The 17,965-nt window shown below is 43.9% G+C and overlaps 1 protein-coding gene and 1 long non-coding RNA gene across 10 annotated transcripts in view; both read left to right on the top strand.

Moving 5' to 3' along the window:
• Positions 1–17,965, top strand: part of AMBRA1 (autophagy and beclin 1 regulator 1) — a 199,053-nt gene that overhangs the window by 4,163 nt on the left and 176,925 nt on the right. The window contains exons 2-3 of one of the 9 annotated variants that reach the window (XM_078853295.1): positions 7,916–8,069; positions 8,458–8,678. The exons of 6 other annotated variants lie outside the window; for them this stretch is intronic. The gene's annotated coding sequence lies outside the window, so the exon portion shown is untranslated. Of the gene's footprint in view, positions 1–7,915; positions 8,070–8,289; positions 8,679–17,965 lie in introns of those variants that run through there. 2 more of the 9 variants (XM_078853296.1, XM_073348169.1) reach the window with 2 other exon arrangements.
• Positions 13,630–17,825, top strand: LOC144930704 (uncharacterized). Its single transcript, XR_013636016.1, has 2 exons — positions 13,630–14,400; positions 15,197–17,825. It is a non-coding gene; the product is annotated as an uncharacterized LOC144930704 (long non-coding RNA).

Raw genomic sequence — 17,965 nt, 5'->3', positions numbered from 1 at the left:
ACTTACGCTAGCCCTCATCGAGAGAGCATTTATGTCTCCTCAAGTTTGGAATCACACCCCCAGCTCAAAGTGTACACATACCCTAAGTGTTAACTATCTGTATATCCTCCTATATCTTTGTGGCAATCAATATATGTAGAATATCCTTGAGTTTCCCCACACAGCCATAACTGGCCTATTTCTTACAGATGTGAAGGCAGAAGTGGGTCTTTAGGAGGGATAGGAATATGGAGAGGGTAGTGGCCTTGCGGTTATGGTTAGGGAACATGTTCTCTGCTGCCCCTCCCAATGGAAGAAGGCTCACAATGTTTGTGTGAGAACCATACGTATTTCTTTGTATTCATCATTGTTTACAACTCCTCCCAATTTGGTATCTTCTGCAAATTTCATTATGCTGTTTATCCCCTCTCTTCCAATTTGCAGATGTTAAAATGGGACGCAACAGTGGCCCCATGTGAGCATACAATATGATCCCCTACCACCAGTCCAGTACATTGCTGTTTAATATTTATATTTAATTTAGTTTTTCAGCTAGTTCTCAATACATTTGACAAGGTCATAGCTCAGCACTTTTGAATGAATTTTGATTGAGACATCATGGGACCCTGAGACTTTTTGCTAAAATTCAAATATAACATCGACTGTGTTCACTTATGACCAATCTGTCAGAATAAACAATAATGTGTTCTATCAACATCCTGCTTGCTGATAGTTGTTCTGTAATCCACCATCACTGTAAATCAATGACTTAAAAAAGTTAGCCCCTTTTGTTTTAAGAAGGTAGGCAAAAAGCAAAGGAGGCAATAGGTACCAGTTTTTTTGGTACTTGGCACTTTTTCATTGCCACCTAGAAATAAGTGTTAAGGGATTGGTATGCTGCTTGAATAATACTTTTTCATCCTAGGGTGCATATTATCCAGACATCTTGATTTGTAAATTCAAACTCACCTATTCCTCATCCATAGCTATTTTACAACCTTTTTTTATACTTTTACTTTTTCTCTTTGAAGGCAGACTTTAAAAAGGAGTTCAGCATTGCATTGCCCTCTTCACTTAATAATGGACCTACTTTCTCTCCATTACTGCTTTTCCCCCTTGATTTATAGGAGTCCTTATTTCCATTAACTCCTTGGATAGCATTAATTGTTTTCTGCTGTCTTCTCTGAAAGCCATAATTGACCTGAGTGTTTGCATTCCCACTTTTTCTTTTCCCATACAGGTTTCTTAGCTTCAGATGTTTGAGCACTGCCTTATGCATCTGACTCAACTAACAATTGCTTTGCATTTTTTGTAGAGATGTTGTAGAGCAGCGGCTCCCAAACTTGATTGGTTTGACTATCACCATCTTAAAAAAAGAAGTTGTGAAGTGAATTGGTGGAACATCAAAGTCATGTACCACCAATGATGTATGTGTACAGTGTAGGAATCCCTGTTGTTAGACAATTGTGCCTCTTAGTGTTTCCCAACTGCCTTCGCAAGTGTGCATTTGAATACTTTCTTGTATTGCTTCCTTTATTCATTAGAATTTTTTTCTCAAAACCTTTTTCCTGATACTTCTTATACTTTTAATGCTGTGGTTAGTGAACTTATTGAATTCAGGGCACTCCTGATCACTTGTACTATGTATGTCCTATTACTCTTGTATTTTCACTGGGGTTACATTATTGGAAGTCTGTGTGTTGACATCATGGAGAGGGGACATTGCAGAGTAACAAAACAATCTGGTAGGAAGAATCTACTTCATATTTACTACATATTCATTAACCTGGTTTACGAGGGAAAGTGATTGAATTAAATATTAATGAGTTCAAAATAACGGGGTTGTGGAGGAATAGTATAGGGTGGCCCACAAGGAAGTAACGTAATGAAATTGTGTAAAGGAGAAACACTTCCTAATGGTGAGATCTGTTAAACTGTGGAATTGTCTTTTGCTGGAAGCCCCATTGCTTGGGACATTTAAAACAGGAGTGGATATAGGCTTAGGGAATAGACAAAAACATCCTGCCTTGGCACCGAAGAAAGTGGAGTATAAATGTGACCTAATAAGTCTTTGTTGGCTCTAAGTTTTATGATCCGTTCTTTGAAGCTTCCAAGAGGTGTTGGATGCTGGGATTGGGTGTAGAGGGAAGCTGTCTGAACCCATGTGCTAGCAGAGCTCATCTTTTAACTTCCATGAACAACCTTCATATGAGGTTTTGAGTGCTCATGCAATAGTACAACTCTTAGAGGCCTCTTAATAGTATTGCTCTTAAGAGGCCTTCTTGGCCATGTTGGCAGAGGTGATAACCCTTGTACCACCACCTTGGTCTTACAAAAGTTGTTAGACACAGCATGTAACATTTATCCTGCATCTCGTGGAATTTATAACTCCCACAAGGCTTCTGTCTCCAAAACTACTTCTCTGATTCCCTTGAACCTTTCCAGGAAAATTTTCTTTTGGATTGAGGCTGAGCATGTTAAATTCTAGGCCAGTCAGAGGCTTATTGGCATAAATTAGAAGGGAATCAAGAATAAACATTGAAATTGACTTTCCTTGTTAACCACAGAGTCACTTAAAAATCACATACATTTTCCTGCCCCTCCTTTTTCCTGCTATGTTGGTAACAGTCCGTCCAGGTAGAATTTGATGTGCATCCCTGTCCAAAGCCCAAACTTTTCATTCCTGTCTCTTGTTTAGATGGTCTTCATTCAGAAGTGCTCCAGTTTCAGCATTTGGCCAGGTCATACCTACTCTGAATCACCATCTTATCTGCCTGCTTGCTTCTATGAATTAGGGAATCTCAAGGAGCTCTCTGGGTTTAGGTGAGGTGTTTGCTTCCAGTTGGTTTTTCCCAGTATTGATTTTTGTGGTAACATACCCTCGGGCTCAACCTGAATCTGTAAAAGATCTAATTCTGCCCATTCAGTTAGCAGCAAATCTGTTTACAGGATTGGACTCCAATTCTGTAAATGCTTACATACATGCTGCTTTGAGTAGTTCCAGTGAAATCTGTGGGCCACATCTGGTTGTGGCCACTGTCAGATGGGTTACTGGACTAGATGGACCTTGGGTCTGATCCAGCATGGCATGGACTATATTCCTGTACGTGTTTGCCTTATCTGGGCCTTAGATTGTAGGATTCGTTACCTCTCCATGTCAAAAGAGCTAATTTTTTTTTTAAGGGTTAATTTACACTTTACCTCACTCTGTTCCCCATTCCTCTCCATACCACACCTTTGAGAGGGAGGCATAGTCTGAGAATGTTGAACTGGGAACTAGGAACTCTAGTGTTCTGATATCAGCTGTGCTATTGACTCAGATTGTGGCTTTGAAGAAGTCACTTCCCCTTTTTGTGTATTTCTTCATTTGTCGATTGTGAAGAGGTTGTGAAGTTTGTTTGGAGATGACAATTGCTATACATGTACTAAGTACTGAGATAATAGATAGTAGATAATACAGCTAGAAAAGGCCAGTCAGGTTGTCCAATCTGACCACCTAAATTTTGAAAGGAATACCCTCTTACACTTTCCCCTCAAATATCTCTTCTAACCTGTTTGCCAGTCTTTGCAGCGTTCGTACAGTAACTCCTCACTTAACGTTGTAGTTATGTTCCTGAAAAATGCGACTTTAAGCGAATCCAATTTCCCCATAAGAATGAATGTAAATAGTGGGGGCTAGGTTCCAGGGAAATTTTTTTCACCCTATAAGTTTTAAACAAACAATTTAATACTATACACAGCAATGATGATTGTGAAGCTTGGTTGAGGTGGTGAAGTAAGAGGGTGGGTTATTTCCCAGGGAATGCCTTACTGCTAAATGATGAACTAGCACTCGGCTGAGCCCTCAAGGGTTAACACACTGTTAATGTAGCCTCACACTCTACAAGGCGGCAGGAATGCAGGGAAGGGAGACGGACACACACACCATGTGTGTGGGAGAGAGAGAGATGTGCATTGCCCCTTTAAGTATGCTGACCCCATTCTAAGTACATTGCCTTTAAAAAAAAAAAAAAATCAGGAAGTTGAGACAGCAGCTGCGGCCAGCAAACTCTCTGTCCTGAGCCCTGTCCTGTCCCCGCCCTGCTTTATATGAAGAAGGGGTAAGGGGGGGCAGGAGTAGGGGAGAGGGGAACACCCTGACATTAGCCTTCCTCTTCCCCTCTCCCCTGCACAGCAAGCAGGAGGCTCCCAGGAGCAGCTCCAAGACAGAGGGTAGGAGCAGCTTATGGCAGTGGCGGGAGGGACAGCTGAACTGCCCGCAATTGACAGCCTGCTGGGTGGCTGCCACACAGGGAATTTGGGGGGGCAGGGAGCTGATGGGGGGCTGCCGGTCCACCCTGGTTCCAAGTCCCTACCAGCTAGCTGCAACGGGCTGCTCTTCCTGCAAGCAGTGGACAAAGCAGGCGGCTGCCAAACAACCTTATAAGGGAGCATTGCGCAACTTTAAACGAGCATGTTCCCTAATTGATCAGCAACCTAACAGGATGACTTTAAGTGAGGAGTTACTGTACCTCCTCAGATTTCCTTGGCACTTCCTCTTCCATGTGATCTTGTCAATAACTAACCTAAATCTTTTGCCAGCTTAATTTTTCTCCTCCCCTTTTATCAATTGAAGAGTTCTCTTCCTTAACTTATTTTATCATGAGAGGTTTCAGAGGAGCAGCCGTGTTAGTCTGTATTCGCAGAAAGCAAAGGAGGACTTGTGGCACCTTAGAGACGAACCAATTTATTTGAGCATGAGCTTTCGTGAGCTACAGGTGCCACAAGTACTCCTTTTCTTTTTATCATGAGAAGTATTTTTGGCTATTTCCCTGAGTCGTCTGTCTTCAGTGCCACATTTTAATCCCTGTTGTCTCTTGCAGTTTTGGTATCAGTTGCTCTTTTTGTGTTATCTAGTTTTCTATATTTCATGCAAAAACTACTAATTCATCATTATGACTGGGAATTTAAACACAGAAGTCAGAAAATTCCAGTTAAGGCTCTCATGGCAACTAACTCCTTGTTGTACTTGCACAATATTTTGTATTGATGAGGGTGCTGCTTAATGTCTGTGCAAAGTGGTTGTGTGTGTTGCTGCAGCAACGGTAACTTTTGAATTTCCTGACTTGTGTTTATATTTTCAAACATAATTAGACTAACACAGTTTTGGCACTGGATTTCCCTCTTGTACAAATGAAACAATTCAAAGTAAAAGTTCCCATTGAAAGAAAGTTATTTTTTTGATGAGAGATTGAAATATGCCAGGTTGAAGATACACATTCCTTTTGAGCAGTGCACTTTGATGCATTTAAAATCCATGTAGAAGATCACAGCATGCAATTCTTATTATTCCATTATGTCTAAACCAGATATTTTCAAACAGATGAAAGGCTTTCTGTTTCACAGAGAGCTTAGTCCATGGCAAGTGTGAAGATCTTTAAATTTAAGCTTTTTAAAATTTAAGGATGTAAAAAGTCTGAATGACTGGATTATTCTTTTTCAATATCTCAGTACGGCAGAATAAAAACTACCAAACATGCCAAGTCTTTCTGGGGTAAGTAACTTCAACCCACAGGGTAATAGTTTGAGACAGTTAAAGCCTAAAAACAGAGCCTTGGAATGAAAGTTCTGCCTCATCCCTAACCCTGGGCCCAGTTATGTAATCTTCACACAAGTTGACTTTCCATTAACTTCAGTGAGCGCTTTCTGTGTACAAAGACTAGAGGATCAAGTCTCTGTAAAGTTGCTGAAATCCCTCTTGCACCGTGGCGATCATATTCTATCTATCCTTTTCTATCTCCTCTCTCCATCCGAATAACACTATCCTATGGCGTAGTACGAGAGTTGACCGTCTTCGGGGTCTCTGAGCTCTACAGCAATGGTAGAAATGGTCGTAGGGAACTACTACTTCCAGTGTAATCTATGGTGCAGATTTTTTCATGAGCAAAGTCATGACACAGTGAGGGTTAAAAGTAGCATAGGATGCATTCATGGAATCCTACAAGGTCACCAACAAGAGACCATTACATTAATGTTTAACATAACAAATGGTAGAACATTTTCAAATTTGGATAGGGATTTTTTTTCTTTTCCCACTATAGTGCACTATGATACTTATGTAGTTTAATCAGGTATTAGTCTATCTCAAGTGGTATAATCAAGTACACGGGAACAGTGTAGGCTTGTGGTTCGAGCAGGAGACTGAGTATCGGGATTCTGCAGTTCTAGTTCTGACTCTGCCACTGTTCTGGTGTCATGCTTAATAATTAATTCCATCTCCTTATACCTCCCATTTTATAACACCTATGTCACAGGAGAGGAAGGTGTTGGTCTTAACTCTGTGTAAAATGCTGTAAAATCCTTAGTTAAGATTTGCATCATAACATACTTTGTCTTCCCTGCATATTCATTAAACTTCCTTGCAGCCGTCTTCAAGTGCCAAGTTACAACCCCAGAAAGAAGTCTCTCTCTAAAGTTTGAATAAAAGCAGGAAGAACAAGAACTATGTGATTATCATGATATGATTCATGGATGACCTGCAAGAAATTAAGTTGAAAAGCAGAGGATTAGAGTCCCTAAACAGAAGACTAGATGTGAAGCTCATGGATTGCAGCCTTGGAAGTTCATATGGTCCTATGTCACTGCAGTGAAGGATGCTGAGAGGCCCTTTTCTTCTGCTGTAACCTCTGTAAAAGTTAGACTAGTAGAACTGTTTTGGATAAAGGCCATGTTATCATTCTAAACTGTCTTTATATAGTTCAGATTCCAGTACTTCATGCTGCAAGGAGTGATCATACCTAGGGGCCTTCCAAATTCACAGTCCATTTTGATCAATTTCACAGCCAGAGGGTTTTAAAATTGGTCAATTTCATGTTTTCAGCTGTTTACATCTGAAATTTCATGGTGGTGTAATCATGGGGGTCCTGACCCAAAAGGAGGTCGGGGGGGTGGGTCACAGAACTGTTGTAGGGGGGTTGCAGGATTGCCACCCTCACTTCTGCACTGCCTTCGGGGCTGGGCTCTGAAAGCAGCAGCCGTGGAGCTTCCTGCAGTCGAGGAAGGTACCTGGAGGTGGGTCTGATCTCCCCCTGAGAGCGGCTGTCCAGGCCTGCGCCCTGCCCAGCCCAGACTAGCAGCTAGGTGCCCCCAGCCCTGCCTCTCCCACTGCCCTCCAATAGCTAGATTCCACGTGGGAGGTCTGATTTCACGGCCTGTCACATGTTTGTCAGGGCTGTGAATTTGGTAGGGCCCTAATCATACTACTTTGTGTAAAATGATTCTTTGATTTGTTCACTTTCCAGCACCATGGATATCGAGCCAGTGCAGGAAGGGAAAATGAACCTTGCTTGTCTGGAAAGTAGAGGTTCAGAAAGTGTTGGAATTACACACCACCTCCTGGGCATTGATTCAGTTCACTTTGATTAATGAAATCCAGAGGGAGAGTTAGGGTCCCTTTGTGAATGAGGTAATACTTAGCTCTTATAGTGCTTTTCATATCTTACATCTGAGAGCAGTATTGTCCCCATTTTGCAAATGCAAAAACTGAGGTCCTGAGGGAAATGACTTTCCCAGTGTTACCTAGTGGGCCAGTGGCAGAGCCTGAAATGGAAACCAGGTCTTCTGAGTCCCAGTCCATTGTTCTATCTGTTAAGTAAGTTAAGTTTATGTTAAGTAAATCTGCCCCTGAAACTAATGACAATGCCAACAACTGCCCCTACTCCCAGTCTCTTTCTTGAATAAGGTAATCTAACACTGTGGAATGCTACTGCTGGCAGCATCTCTTCACCTATGAGATCCTAGACTCCTTTCAGTCTGGCTTCAGTTTGGTAGATGGCATAGAAAAGATGCTGGTTGTGTTTAATGGGTGATCTCTTGGGGTTATTGTTCCTTTGTGCTGGACCTAGCAGGAATAGACAGAGTTGTGTTAAGCCGGTTTTGCTTTTTTTTTCTTGCATAGGTTCCAGAGGGTTGTGATGGGCATCTGCTCCTCCTCCCAGAGAGCCTTTACCACTGGGTCCCAGAGAGCTCAGTCTTATCCTCTCTCCAGTTGTAATGTTTTGGGGGACTGTGTGGACTACAGTGCTGCCAGTAAGATGACACCAAGCTCTGTTGTAAGTGTGTACAGTGCTCTCTTCTCGGCTACTAAAAGAAATAGGGATCTTGATGAAAATCTGTCTCAAGATCAATCCCAGCTAAAATGGAGGGGAAGTTGATTGATTGGTAGGGGAAGCACTTTGAGAAACTAGCAGCATCTGCTGTAGCATCCTCAGTAGAAGGCACCTGTCTTCTGGTTGTCAAGGTGGGGCATACTTGTGGAGGCCAAAAATGCTTTTTGTGCCTGACTGGCCAGGAGGTGGTATCCTCAGTGATCCATTGTTCTTGGAGAATCCACCTCTGTATCCCACTGTTTGGGATGGTTAGGGCTGTGCTGTGAGCCTGGGACAGTTAACAAGTGTTAGTGTCTGATTTGTAGATTTTTCTTTATTGGTGTTCTTGCAGGGCAACAGCACATCACTCAACTCTTCCTGGAGTGTTCTCCAACTTCATTTGGGGTCATGAATGAACTCCCCTCATGCTGTGGGAGGGCCACGGGGAACACAACTTAATTGTTAAAGCAAACACACAGAATCCTAAAAATCCTGTATTCTGTGACCAGACTCATATTCAGCAGCCAACAGTGCAGTGTTCGCCTTCTGAGGCAGTGACGTTTTCCCATCAAGGTTTGTTTGCAAGTTCTCTTCATGGCTTCCTTTTGCCCTACAGAGTGCATAGGCAGAGACAGCTTTTATATTTCACTTGATGTTGCCTTTGTCAGTCACTTAGGACTTCTTTGGGCAGCAGGGAGGCTGAAAGACTTGAATGTTTTTTTTTTAAGGGGGTTGTGTGCAGAAGATGCACACCATTTGCTGCTTTCAAAAGCCTTTTTACTGGTAGAGGTGGTCCTACCCCCTTTCAGATGCACTCATCAGAGAAGGCTTTCAGTGGTTGATTTGGCACATGACCAACCAATCCTATGAAGTGCTAGAAAGATGAGATTCTTATTTTAAGAGCCTATAAGTCCATAAGAGATTCCTTCCCAGTGTCTCTAGTGGATAATTCACTTGTGCTGACACCAGTGTCTGAAATCCTCTCCTGTATCAAAACCAGCTGTGGTCCCTGAGGCGAGTGTTATGTAAACTTGTCAAGAAACATCAGCAATCAGGGTAATGGGAAAGGAAAGATGGGGAGACCTACAGTCTCGCAACATGCCAGTGTTCTCCAATTACTCAATGTCAGTTACAGAACATCTGCTGAATGTTCCAAAATTATGTATTCTTGACTGTCCTTCCTGCTATGAGCAGATTTCTGTTTGGACTGCCTCTCGGACAGATGGGTTCCTGTCAGATCAGTTCAGTGTGCTTCTTGCTGGCCATTTGTCATGATGATCTTCACCCTACATTCTCCTGGTGTACTGTAATGATTTGTCTCCTGTTCTGCATTCATTCTGGGATTACTAGAGGCCTCCTTTATGGATCTGAACAATTACAGCTGGACTCGTGTAGCTCATTCAGAAACTGGGAATTTGCAAGACTGTTTTGAGGATAGCTGGCATGGAGCAGCATTCAGGGAGAATTGGGTCTGGGCTGGGTAATTCTCTTTCCACACTTGTAAACAGCCTAACATGCAATCTGTAGTATCCTGAGATGCCCTGTAGGAAAAATGGTTAAAGAAAACAAAGCCACCAGTTGTAGAAAATCATTTGGCTTTCCACTTGTAGAATTTCCCTGGTACAGTGGGCAATTTTCCAGATCTTTAATGACTCTATACTAATAATTAATCTTGCAGTTGTCAGGCAAAACTTGTGGGTATTTTCCCCTAGAGCATGAGAGTTAAGAAAACACTGCTTCTCATTCTGATTTTTAACTTTCAGGTTTGGTATTTGATGTTGGGTCTAACAAATCTAATGCGACTGAGACAGTGGGCTGAAAAGGCCTGATCCAGTGATCTGCACCTTCTGTTTATGCTGAGGCCAGAATGTAGATCATTCCAAGCCTGTGGAGCTTCTGCTAGTCCTGTTTTAGGGTCACATAGCTGTTAATTATCAATTGCATTCTGTATCATACCTGGCAATGATATTTAACCACAAACTATGTGCCATATGCTGCTTTTCTTCCTCAGACAAAACCCTTTTGAAGCTGATGGGGAATTTTGACAAGGATAGAAGAATTTGGCTCAATGTAAGAAAATTAGGAAGAGACACTGTTATTAAGAAGGTGGAAAGGTTTCTTGCTTTTTAAAGTGAAGTCAGTAAATAGAGCTGATGCCCACACCTAAACTGGATACATCAAAATAGAACCTACACACAGGGAAACAAATGCAATCTGAAATGCTTGCAGAGCACATCTCCCCACTAAAGCCACTCTCACCACAACATTCAGGGTGTCATTAAGCTAGGAAAACGATGTACCTCTATCCTTAGTGAGCTCTCACTGGGTTAGTCCCAGAAGGGATTCAGGAGAGCCCCTATAATCCAACCTTCACTCAAGACTTCTTTATAGGCTCTTGGAGGTGGGGAGGGGGTGTTTGTATGTATCCAGATCTTCTCTAACATGTGCAATGTGTCAGCCCTACAGTAAGTTATAGAAAGCTGGCCAGCTCAGCAGCTTACCACGTAGGTGCTGACTACATCCCTTCAAACAATGGGGAGCAAGAGATCCTATTAGGGGTGTGAATAAAACAGGTAGTAAACTCCACAGGGATCATGATCCAAAGTATTTTGTTCCATATAAACTAGAACCTCAGTTCAAAAAGCTATGAAATTGGGACCAGAACACAATAGGTGGAGCAATGCTGCTCTCTTGGAGTACCTTCTCCAACACAGATTGACCTGGTGTGAGCAGATCTGAATGTTTTACATATTGTAGAGATCAGTTCATACTGAGTTTCAGTTGGGGACGGTTCAGGGAATGCCTTTTTTGCATTCAATAAAACCCTTTTCCCTGTGGTCAGCCTTCAGGTTCTCAGATTTAAGGCTTTTTTCCTAGAGCAGCAGGATATGAGACCAGATAATTGAGATAAAATTAATTTTTTCATCTCCCCCTGAGCAGTTGGCATCAAGCTGTCTAATAATGACTTTGGATCATGCGTACACACTGTAAAGATTTAGGCAGAATGTCTTAAGATAACAATATGAAAATGCACCTAAGAGGACTTGGCATTTCCACATAGCAAATACCCATGGTTCAGTAAGCACAGTTGGAAACATTAATGTAGTGAGCAAGCTTGTTGTAAAGTAACAAACATCGTTATGTGGTGGTGTTGTAGCCATGTCACTTCCAGGATATTAGAGACGCAAGGTGGGTAAGGTAATATCTTTGGAGGTTACACAGAGTTCTTCTTCAGGTTAGGTCTTGAAAAAGAGCTCTGTATAAGCTCCAAATCTTCTTCTCTCTCACCAACAGAAGTTGGTCCACCCACCTTGTCTCTCAGAATTCTTAATGTTTTGTAACCGCTTGTCTTCCTGGTCTCTTTTATCTGATGACCTGGAATTCCAAAGAATAGAAGCTAAGGTTTTGAAAACAGCACGGCATGGCTTAGCAGGTCCTGAAGCTCTGGATGCTACCCCACTTTTGACAATTTGTCTTCTCCCCTTTCCCTCTTGGGGCTTCTTCACCAGCACAGTTGGCTTCAGAGGGTCTTCCTGAGAAGTGTCTTTTTTAAGTTCTGTTTTGCTTTACAGTGAAGTTTTTCCTTAGCAGGAGGTTCTATTCTTGTCTGTTTTCAGCTGACTTCAGAATAGATTCTAGAGTGACGGGTTGTCTACGCTGGGAATTTCTGCACTGAGATTTTAGCACTTCTCTTTACTACTCTTTCCTTGCTCTTAAATGCCACTGAAAGTTCCAAGTTAATAACAGCTTAGCTTGAATTTAGTTCCCTTTTATTCTTAGCTAGAAGAGAGAAGCACTTCTTTTAGAAGGCTGCCTTTAGCAATTCACTGCATTAACTTCTCTTTTATATTTTTACAAAGGAAAATGCTCTCCTTTAGATTCAGAGTTGTCAGGCTTGAAATCTTCAGGCAAGCTCCTCCTTTTAAGTGGCTGCTGTCTTGAATTAGTGGTGTAGAAGCTTTTTTCCATAAGGTCGGGTTTCTAGTGAGAATTCCCAGCTTCATACTTTGGCCATCCATCTCTTATCTGTGTGACTGCCACTTCTTTTCTGCTCTTTTTGTAGTAGTCTTTATTTTCTCCTTCATTGAGTATTGACAATATTTTCAGTGCTGTAAAAGTCAGAGGGCACGAGGGCCTTACCCTTCTGTAATTTGCTTTCGAAGTAGAGATGACACAACAGTACTGTACCTGCAGTGATATAAAGGTAGCAGTATCATGTGAAGTGTTTCTTATTTGGACACGGTCTAGGGAGTCACTCATATGTGGAAGATTTTGGGACAACCAACGCAGATCTGTGGGAACCAAACAGCTCAAACTGTTTAAATGGGTTACTAGGCAGTCACGATATCTGATGATTTCAAGAACCCCCCCCCGAAGCAACTTCTAGTTACAATGCTTAGCCCTTAGGTAACACTTAACATTTTAATACGTTTCACCAGCAGTAACCCTGGAAATTTCCTATTACCTAGGCCTAGTCTGCACTACAAAGTTAGGCTGGCGTAAGTCTCCTTGCACTGAGTTATTTGAGCAGGTGTCCATTTTCACAGTAAGCGTCCTGTTACAGTGCCTCAGTAAAACCACCTCCCTGAATGGCGTGGAGCAGTGGCCAACCTGCTGAGGTCCAGGCAGTGCAAGTGTAGACACGGCACAAGCTGTATCAACCTGAAAAGTCCTCCAGCGGCTGTCTCACGATGCCCCAGTCCCCGCGACAGTGACTGCTTTGGTCACAGAGGGGTCACACAGTCTGGAAACCCCACACATTCCCTTGAAAGCCCCCTGCATGTCTTATGAAATGTCTTTCATAACTGCCTACCTTGGTGAGCACACCTAGCAGCACTCCTTTGTATGCAGCTGCCCAAGTGACCGTGGTGGCTCCATGCTCTAGAGCAGTGCTCTTCACTATTCTTGAAGTGGGGGCCACTTGGCAAAAAACCTTCAGTGTGAGAACCACATCGACTACTAAATTAACACATTGCTCGCTACTCCTTAATGATGTAATGTTACAGAGCCATTCGTGTAACGAAACAAAGTCTACTCGTGCAATAAAACGAGGATACTCCTTTTATAAAATAATAACCAGGAAAATATATGGAATTAAAAAGGCACCTGTGCAAGTAAACTTTTTAAGAGCAGAATAATGCAAAACTTACTTTAAAAACTGGATGAGCGAAAGTGTGCCTGTTCCTCCTTGACTTTGTTCATGCAGTATTTGTAATCTATCATCACAATCCTAGTAAGGCAGTCCAAACGTTCGTTGGTCAGTTTGTTCCTCTGTTTTCCTTTCTCCCCTCTGGCTGGGGGGTGAGGCCTCTAGGGTGAAGCTGGGGATGAGGGGTTTGGGTGTGGGAGGGACCCAGGGTTGGGGTGAGGGCTGCAGGGTGGGGCTGGGGATGAGGGGTTCAGGATGCAGGAGGGGAGCTCAGGGCTGGGGCGGGGGGGTGAGGGCTCTGGCTGGGGGTGCGGGCTCTGGGGGGGGGAGCAAGAATGAGGAGTTTGGGGTGCTGGCAGGCTCCCCTTCCCTCCCCTCCCCCGTGTCCTCTCCCTGGGAAGAGCTCATGGGGAAGAGGCCCTTCTCTCCCCTCTGGCAGCAAGGAGCTCCAGGGCCAGGGGAGAGGCCTACAGCAGCCCTGCAAGCCCCAACTTGCTCCCCTCCCCAGTTCCTGCCCGCCCCCTATCTCTCTCCTCTCCAGGTCCTTTTTAGAGCTGCTGCACGGCTATTTATTGCGTGTTGCATGGCTGCGCGGCTTAGAGTGAACTTAGCGAGCTGCACTTAGGGTCAGTGGGAGCCGCCACTGGCTCACGGACCTTGCAGTGAAGAACACTGCTCAGTCTAGAGGCTCTTCTGCCTGGACTAGACAGGAGGTATTCGGTCTCCTGGGCCTGTGAGGAGAAGACTGTGCAGACACGGTTATGGACCAGCCGTAGAAACACGGACGTCTCTCAACAGGTTACACAGGGGATGCAGGCAAAGGGCTATGACAGGGATCAGCAGCAGTGCTGCAGGAAAGTGAAGGAACTGTGGCAGGCATATCACAAAGCCAGGGAGGCCAAAAATCGATCTAGTGCTGAGCCGCTGACCTGCCGGGCTACATGCCATACTTGGCAGGGATCTCACCAGCACCCTGCAGACTACCATGGATACCTTGGAGGACCCCAAAGCAGAGATCCCTGCTGTAAACAGCAGTGGGAAGAGACACAGCAGGTGGGCTTCATCCATGTCATGACCTGTTTGGGACTCTGCCACAGTCTAGCCAGGCGAGCACTGATGAGCCTGATGAAGGGGAAGGGAACTTGGGTAAGTGCGTGCATTTTTTTTTCCTTACAATGTTTAAATTTAAAGATGGTGCCTGGCCCCTCCCCTAGTTAACAAGACACAGGTTTAGACTTTTCACTGTTTTACTCATACAAGAAGAGGTAGAGGAACAGCAAACAGAGGTAGAGTTGGTATCTGCTTTTCATTGCCCCTGCTGGGTTAGGTGTGTGGGAGCACACAAAGCACTTTGTTTATGCACATAGGGATGTCCCTCTTATCCTACCGAGAGATCTCAATGAACATTTCCTGGAGATACTTTGCAATCTGCTCCCAAAGGTTTCTAGGGATGGCAGCTTTATTTCTTCCTCCATGGTAGGACATTTTCCCATGCCACTTCCCAATGACTTTGGCTGGCACCACTGCTGAGTAAAGAGGCTAGCGGCAAACAGGCCTGGGCAGCTGTGGGACACCAGTAGCAGCTATGTTCTCTGTGTCTTTGTAACCCTCAGGAGAGATCTGCTAAAAACCACCACTGCCTGTTGAAAATAATGCTAATATTCAGTGCTGTTCCCCTATACTCATATCCAGGGAATAGGGACCAAAATTTTATTGCTCTTCATGTTACAGAAAATCCTATCTCCCCATCCCCACCTTTGTCAGGCAATACTCACCCTGGCTGGGTCTGGAGAGCGGTGCTGTGCCAAGGCGCTCCAAAGCTAAAGTGTCAATAAATATTTCTTATTAAGTGTTTCTGGAAATAGGGGAAGGGAGTTTTTAAATGGATCTTTGGCTTTCCACTGTGACTGTAAATCCAATAGTACATGTCTGTTTATATCAGCAGCTTCTGGCCTGGTGGTTTTGAGGGGTGCCCCCCTCCACACCTGCATAAAGCCTGATCCTGATGAGGCGGAGAAGGAAGAGGACAAGGGAGGACATATTCTGAGAGATCCGGCAAGCCAGTGCTGCATTGAACCATGAACCAAGGGCTTGGAGGATGGCCAACAGCATGGCGAAAGAAAGAGGACAGGAGAAAGTTCCAGCACACAAGGAGAGGGAAGTGCACAAGGACATAAGAAGTCTTTTCCGGCAGCAAACCCAAATGGTGCAGAGCTTGATCCACCTACAGGTCCAAAAATCCCAGACTCCCTGCCATTTGCTGTCTTTGGAGAACTCCATGATTGCTGTTCCCTACACCCCCACGTACCACATGTGAATACAGGCCACATCCTCCTCCTACCACTCTACAACAAGGAAAATCATAGCTTCACATACACTGACTTGTGAGAACCATGGCTGTTATATATGCAGCCCCAATGGATTACATCTGTGCACTGAAATGGACAGAAACGTTTGCTGCCTTCGCAATTTTAAAGTTCCACTCTGATCATTTGTTTTAAAAAGTGCATTACATTGCCTGTGTATTTTTGCACATTGTGTTTTTCTTCGCTGTTTTTTTCACTCAGTTATATTTTTGGAGAATAAAATTATCATCATTAGTTCCCAACACATTGCAGAATGCATAGTGGTACTCAAAGCGCAAGGTGCTTGTAAGTGTACAGCACCACATAATTCATAGGTGCAGGAAAACACGATCATATTTTTAAATGTACAGCAAACACTATACCATTCTTAGGAGCACCCAAAGTTCTCAGCTCAGAGCCTACTCCAGCACAAGATGCTACTGTCAGCTGCATTGCTCCACATTGGGCTTTTGTAAAGCCCTTGTGTCTGGCTGCGCAAAGTCAGCAGACAGCCACTCCACCAGCCCCTTCTATCCTGGTGGCAGCTTTCCCCCCTTTGCCTTACAGATACTATGCAGGACAAAGCAGGCACCTATAACCTTTGGGATATTTTGCTCACTGAGATCCATTCTAGTGAGTAAACACCTTTAGTGTCCCTTCAGTCTGCCAGAAGTACAGTCAACAGTCCTTCTGCGCCTGCTGAACCAGTAGGTGAATCTTTCCTTGGTGCTATTTCAGTGGTCAGTGTATGGTTTCACAGGCTAGTGGAACATGGGCTAGGGTGGGTCCCCCAGAATCACTACTGGCATTTCAACATCACCAGTGGTGGTCTGTCAGTTGGGAAAGAATGCCTGCTTCCAGCTTTCTGAACAGTCCTGTGCTCTTAAAGATGTGAGCGTCAGGCACCTTCTTTGACCAGCCCATGTTGAGATTGGTGAAGCATCCCCTGAGATCCACCAGTGCTTGCATAACCATGGAAAACTAGCCTTTTCTACTCATGTACTCTGTGGCAAAGTGGGCTGGCACCAAATGGGGATATGTGTGTCGTCTGTCATCCCAACGCCATTCAGGAACCACATTGCTGCAAATCCATCCACTAGATCCTGCACTTTACCAAGAATGATAGGCCTGCATAGTAGGAGATGATTGTCCCTAAACATTTGCATAATCCAAAATGATTTCTCACTGATCAGCAGTAATCTGGTGTTGCAAGGTTCCAGAGTGCGATTGCCACTCGCTTCTCCACTGTCAATGCAGCTCTTATTCTGGTGACCCTTCCCTGGAGGGATGGGGCAAGCTTGGTGCACAGATCCAGGAATATGGCCTTTCATATCAGAAAGTTCTGGGGCCACTGCTTGTCCCAAACCTGCAGTATGATGCAATCTCACCACTGGGTGCTCATCTCTTGGGCTCAGAACTGGCACTCCACTTTCTGCATCTGCTCTGTGAATGCCACCGACAACCTGGAGTTGTTTGTTTGCTGTCTTCAGCAAACTGAAATCATGTCCTGTGTTGTTATGCTCCTTCCTGCATGTCTGAAAATATAGCATAATCATGCACCCTGTGTTTGCAGTGTTCATGAGACTAGTGCAGAGCTCTGCTGGTTCCATGCTTCTGTCAGAGATGACAGACACTGAAAAGGGTCACAGGGGTTTGTGGGATTTTTTTTAATAAAGTGTGAAAATGTTGGGATATGGATGACATTATGGTATGGAGAAAGTTGTATGGTAGGAACTTAACTCCCAACATACTGCAAATTTCCCAAAAGACATTGTGCTGGACAGTGGCCCATGGGACACTAGGATATCTACCGATGGCACATCGCGCTTTGCATTGACACAAGCACTCCTGTTGAGTACGTGTAGCGCTGATGCAAGCAGCCAAGTATGTATATGCTCCAGCAATATACAAACTTGAGTGGCTGTACTCTGACAACTTGTATCAACCGAAGTTTATAGTGTAGACATGGCCTTATGTAAATTACCTTGTTCTTACAAATAGCAGTTGGGGAATGGGAGGGGGAGACTGCAGAGAGGCTAAGTGACATACCCAGTGTCACAGATGGTGTTCCTGTTAGAGATGTTTTAGAACGTTGAACTGAAAATCATGTGATGATGAGGTGTGTGCTTATCTGGCTCCTCAAATGGCTTTTGGCACATATTGGTGGGGAAGGCTGTTTGGATTTGTGAGAAGTGCATTCATGTGATAGATTGAACTCAACCTAACTATTGAAAAGAAAAGGAGGACTTGTGGCACCTTAGAGACTAACCAATTTATTTGAGCATAAGCTTTCGTGAGCTACAGCTCGTTGCATCCGATGAAGTGAGCTATAGCTCACGAAAGCTTATGCTCAAATAAATTGGTTA

The sequence above is a fragment of the Lepidochelys kempii genome, chromosome 6 (assembly GCF_965140285.1).
Source record: "Lepidochelys kempii isolate rLepKem1 chromosome 6, rLepKem1.hap1, whole genome shotgun sequence".
NCBI classification, from domain to species: domain Eukaryota; kingdom Metazoa; phylum Chordata; order Testudines; family Cheloniidae; genus Lepidochelys; species Lepidochelys kempii.
This window is presented reverse-complemented; position numbering and strand designations above follow the sequence as displayed.